General features: G+C 28.5%; 1 protein-coding gene across 3 annotated transcripts in view; it reads left to right on the top strand.

The window, feature by feature from the left end:
- The window catches only part of LOC117168150 (mitochondrial folate transporter/carrier), a 188,106-nt gene that overhangs the window by 160,317 nt on the left and 21,613 nt on the right, over positions 1 to 6,176 (top strand). For 2 of the 3 annotated variants that reach the window (XR_004466466.1, XR_004466464.1), the window contains one exon: positions 2,094 to 2,157. The exons of the other annotated variant lie outside the window; for it this stretch is intronic. The gene's annotated coding sequence lies outside the window, so the exon portion shown is untranslated. The remainder of the gene's footprint in view (positions 1 to 2,093; positions 2,158 to 6,176) is intronic. 3 annotated transcript variants of the gene reach the window in all.

The raw sequence follows: 6,176 nt of genomic DNA, 5'->3' as shown, positions 1-6,176 counted from the left end.
AAAGAGGGAGCTATTCTTAATATTTTGACACCAAAATCATGTCGATACACCTTACCGACTGCGAGTAAAGCCACCCACGCTTTAACTTGACAGACTGTATCTTCGTACCATCAGGCAATTTTTGCTTTATGCCTACAAATCAGCAGATGTTTCATTCAAAAAATCAGACACTAGCTCTTATATGAAACTCCTTTACTTTATTATTAACAATGAAACATGCACAAATATATTATATAAATGTATCTAGGACTTACTTAATATAATAATAACCAAGATGTCAATGAAATGACAAATTTTATCAAAGCCTGTGAAGATATCTAAAAAAGAATAATAAAGCGATAAATTATTTCGAAGTTCATTATGGGAGTCTTATATTGGCCTGCTCTGGCCATATATGGTTGTTCTAACAAGGTCTAAATGGATTCAACTGGTGCCAAATACCAGAAATTATTTTATAAAATTTATTGTGGGACTCTATGTGTGTCTACAGTGTCTCTACACTGAAAAAAAAATTGTTCTTGAATCAAGTAAATGTTACTTGATTCAAGTGAATCGCAGGTACGAATGGGGACGATAGAATATGAGTGTGTTCAAAATAAATATATAAATACTTGCTACCGCATGCTTGGAACAAGCGTACATTTTCTTAATCTGAGAAAATGTATTCTTAGATAGAATATCGCATTTTATTATTCTAAAACTATATTGTGTTACTTTATATAGAGATGTATTAGAATGTAGAATATAGTTTACTTCCAAGAAATCATTTCTGATACACTTTAAGAATATATTTTCTTAATATAAGAATATGTATTATCAGAACAATATACTAGTGCGTCAACTGAACACTATTTCTCAAAGAAAAAAAATTGTTTCAAAATTATTGTTATATAATATTCATTTTTTTAATTATTAAAATACGTCATTCGCGCACACTGTTACTTACACATATAATCGTACACCTAGACGCTTTGAAAAATCGCACTCCCCGAGGATTCGAACCCTACCTAAACTACCTGACCTAGTTTGTCCCTAACCGCGCGCTCTAACCACTTCTCTAACGAAGCACTTGGATTTCGTTGACAAAATCTCTGCTATGAATTTCAAGGCAGAGTCGTGCGAAATCGTATGGTGAGTCTCAACCATCTTCAAACTAAACGTTGTTGAACTCAATGTTTCTTTTAAGAAAATATCTTTCTGATAACGCTTGAAAATTTTCGAGAGACTTTAATATACCATTTTTTATTTAGAAAAATCTTGGAATTGATTTTATTTATTTCCAAAAAAGGCTCGATGCTTTTTTTCTTAATATATTTAAAAATGTTATAAAATATCTAAAAGTAATAAACAATAAACAAAAATTCTCCATACAATGCGCAGTTTTCAATTTATTCAACTCTTTTATTGTATATAATGCTCTCTTACTCAATTTTTAATGCAAAATAACAGTTCTTAAACAATAATTTAAAATATGTGAAAACCCAAAGCAAGTATCACTTATTTAACAAGGGGCTTAATACTTCTTGTTTCTAAATATTTAAAACGCTTAAAAACAAATTCTTTCATCATAGGTTTTTTTTACAAATATTTGAATATGGAATTACTTTCCTAAAACAACAATTTAAAATATGCAAAAAATAATTAAACTTCACTTATTTTACAAAGGGCTCAATACTCTGAAAAAATTGATCGCTAATTTCAATAGTACTTATTCTAAAAAGTGCTCCATACTTTATTTTTCTTTCAAATATAAAATACTTTGAAATCAGAAGAAACAAGAATTCTGTAAAGAAACGTTTAGAGCAAGAACTTGCAGGTTAAAAGTGATGGAGTCTCACGGTGGCCGGATGAAAAATATTTGTTTTCTTCCTCCTTGCATTCTCAATTATTTTATTAAATAAATTTTAATTGTCAATTTTTTAATTGTTCTTTTATAAAATAAAACGCATTCCTAATCAACTTTTTAAAAATGTTATTGAATCCTTTTTTCTTCAATATTTTGCTTTAAAAACGCATAACATTTTTTTAAATTGTCAAGAAAATTTAATAATGTATTTGTAAGCATTTTTTAAAGCTTATAATTTTGTTTTAAGGTAAATGTGCCAGTCTTCGTCAATGCATGGGTTGTCTGCAAATGGGCAGTATTTTACATATATGGTAAGTAAGCTGTTGTGTTCTTTCTTCTCAGCAAAATTGTTTTTTCCTAAACGCACTTGCCGATCACTCACATATCGAAGTGCCGATAACTAAAGCAGCCAGATTTCTGACTCGCCGATAACCCATGCATTCTTGTATTTATAACTTCGAACTTCTTATAATATTCATTCTAATAGGATATGTTACAAGTAATAAGTAATTTGCCTTTCTAAAGATACGCTTTATCCGATAAAACCCATTTCTTAAGCTATAATTCGCCTTAAGCTTCCGATAACTGGCACACTTACCTTATGCTGTTATATATTTATTTTTTATTATTTACATAATAAAAAAGAATTATGTAAGTATATGGGTGATTACCAAAATTTTAACCATTTGTAGTCCAAGACATTTTCTATGATTAATGAATTCTTTGACTGAAAAGCTTAATTTTATTAAGTTTTTATAAATATAGATATTAATAATATCCGCATTAAATTTTCTATAATTAATGACATGTTGTAATGAAATTTTCTATGGCCATCGAATTTATTGACTGGAAAACTTAATTTTTCTAATTTTATTTTAAAAAACCTAAATCTATACTTAATTATTTAAAATAGCAACATTATATGCGTGCTACAGTACGCGGGAAGCATTGCATTGCCAATTAATAACATAAAAATATAAAACAAGATACTAACTATTTCAAAAAGCAAGTAAGAATATAAAATTGAAAATTATGAAAAAAATTTCTGCCTAATAAAGGAATTTGTGTTTCAGTCAGGCCATGTTATGAGTGGGTCACGTGACTGGATTCCTACCTTACCCTCACTTTTTTTATTTCCCAACTTATTTTCACACGAAGCGCCACATCGAGTTAAAAATTTGGGATAATAAATAAGAAGCACTGAGAAAGGTGGGCCTGGTCCTAAATTTTAATAATTTTGAACAAAGCAAATAAAAATATTTATAAAAAAGCTTTTTTCATAACTACACAAATTTACGACCACATGCATCATTCTTAGTGCTTCTTGTTTAGTATCCCATATTTTCAACTCGATGTGGCCTTTTGTGTGATAATAAGCTGGGAAATAATAAAAATGGCGGTAAGTTATGAATCTGGTCACGTGAACCACTCACCACATGGCCTTAAGGAAAAATTAATTTTTTTAATTCGGCTAGATTAACATTTTTTTTAAGTTAAAAAATCTGTTGCCTAAAACTTATTTAGTTTAAATTGTAATAACACATGATCATTTTATATTTTCAAAACTATTTTTTGTTACTTATAACTTCAATGAATTTTGCCATTTTTGTGATTTTCAAACTGCTTTAACGAACACGAAAATTGTGTGTAAAAAAACTACAACTATGTCTTACAACTCTAATTTAAATTAAATAAGTTTCACATAAAAACATTTTTAAGTTTTTAAAAATCAATTTCAATCTAGCCGAATTTAAAAAAGTAATATTTCTTTATTGAATAAAGAATTCCTGTATTTGGCATGAATAATTATTTTTATTTTTATGTTCGGATGATTTTTTGTTACTTCGAACAGTACACAAAAATAATTTCAGGGTGGCCGTTTTAATCGAGGAAAAAAACTCCCAGTCATTTTCCGATTCACAAAAATGTTTCACGGTTAAAAGAATTCGAAATGGTTTAATTTTAAGTAGATTAATACATACAAATAATCAGTGAAAAAAATTATAGACGCAGTACATTTATAACCTTTTAATAATTTTAGGAATGAAATGACTTTTAAGCCTTGCGTAATTATTTCAAAATTAAAAACACTTTTTTCAAATATATTAAAAAATTTTTTAATTCTTACCACCAAAAACTTACCGACGCAAGTAACTTATCATTTTTTAAATAGTTTTAGGAGTGATTTGATTTGTATGTCAGCCTAAAGTTAGTAGTTTATCAAAGTTGCAAATTCCTATCTACATTTGTTTAAATAAAATTGATTATGTGCACCAATGTTTTGAATTTTATTAATATTATTGAATTTCAAAATAATTGTTAGCGGCGAAGAGAACCAACTTTATACAATGTGAACTTGTCGATTATTATATTTAATAAGATACTTTTGCAGTAAGAAGTAAATTAATTTAGACCAATATATTAATTTTCATAGTATGTGTGCGATGTCTATTGTATCAAGTCTGCGGTCCTTATGTGGAAAAAATTTATGTAATTGTATCTTGATAACATAGGTATCTTCGAAGTAAATCTGACATTCGTTTCAAATTAATCATTATTTGAAGGAAAATATTCAAGCATTATTCTAAGAGAAATTATTTCTTCGCTGAATACATTCATTTTCTCGTCTCAAGAACATGAACATTGTTTCAATTAAAATAGTTGTCATAATAAGTATATGAATTTACTTTGATCAAGAAACATTTTGTTAGAGTTTTAGTTATTTATCATAAGAATATAATATTCTTCATTCAATATTTTATTAAACTTCACGCAAATAAGTATAATGGAACAAATTAACTCAATAGTTTTTTTGCTTAGAGTAAATATATTTTCGATTCACATAGTTGTCCTGATTCTATTATTTTCTTGATTCAAGAAAATCGGTCCCCTGTGAAAAGAAAATACTTCTTTCAAGTAAAATCAGCCAAGTAAATTAGCTTACTTGATTTAATGCATTTTTTTTAGTGTATATATGGGACTCCTTAGAGAGCGTTTACATATTAGATAGCGTTATTTGCTACCTTTTTACACCCCCGCCGCCCCATGTAATAGACGTAACATCACCTTTAGAAAAAACTTCTCCACGCCGTTACGTAACATTTTTTATTTAATGTTTAGAAACATAAGAGACTTTTTTAAGATGGATTATTGTCTAGAAATAAATTAAACAATATTTTGGTATAACAATAAATGCTTTTTCAATATTTTCTCAGTCATACAAATATTGAAGTTACCTTAATGTAAGTACTAATTGTAATTAACCCATTGAAAACTTTTTTCAATATCATAAGAAATACAAAATAATATTAATGATAACACAGGTATGCAAATAATGAGGTCATGTCAGTTGTTGGAAAGTGGAGGGTCATTTCTGTAGTAATTTTTTACGTAGAATCCGAATCCAGGGTCAAAATTGACCCATCACGTGAGGATTTTAATATATTTAAGGTTCTGTACCCAAAAAATGGCTTTTTTGGCTACTTTTGAGGTTATGTACACAAAACACCAAATTTGTTGAGGTTTCAACAACCCTGAACGCGTCCAGGTACAAATTTTCCAGAGAAAACACCCAGTAGAAAATGTCTGCCTGAAAGTATTTAAAGCAAATGCTCAAGGCATAATGGGTCATATCTCGTAATTTCAAATTGGCGTAACTTGGTAAAGAAAAATGGTAATTGAACTCTGAGACTCTCAAATTAAAGAGACAGAGCAGTACTATATGATACAACTAAAGAAAATATTCCAAATTTTTTTGTGTCTTCTCTACATAACATCAAAAGTAGCCAAAAACGCTATTTGTTGGGTTCATAACCTCAAATATCTTAAAATCCTGACGTGATGGGCCGATTCTAACCCCGGATTCGGATTCTACGTAAAAAATTACTTCGGAAATGATCCTCCACTTTCTAACAATAAAACCATGTTAGCCTGTGTAATAGAACATACAAATTTCAAATAACTATTCATTTGTTAAATATTTGTGAACACCTTAACGCGAGCTGAAAATAATTCTGAGAATTAGCAACAAGAAAATAGGTATTATCATTTTGATTTCAAATTTATATAAATATAATTTTTATAAGATTGTTGAGAAAATGAAAAAAAAAAAGATTTTTGAATGTTTTAAATGTGTCAGAAGAAAATATACAAGATTTAAAACAATTTTTCGATTTTATATGTATGTATGTATGCATTTAATCTCTCCCTTTTACGGGTTTGAGGGCCACCGCTCTCTGTACATATATTTACAATTCCATCCTTAGTCTAACTTAACTACTACTTATATTCTACTCTTTCGCATTACGTAGGATAAACAATAGTAACAGTA

Source organism: Belonocnema kinseyi, chromosome 2 (assembly GCF_010883055.1).
Source record: "Belonocnema kinseyi isolate 2016_QV_RU_SX_M_011 chromosome 2, B_treatae_v1, whole genome shotgun sequence".
Taxonomy (NCBI): domain Eukaryota; kingdom Metazoa; phylum Arthropoda; class Insecta; order Hymenoptera; family Cynipidae; genus Belonocnema; species Belonocnema kinseyi.
Note: the sequence above shows the minus strand (reverse complement) of the source record. Positions and strands in the feature narration are given on the sequence as shown.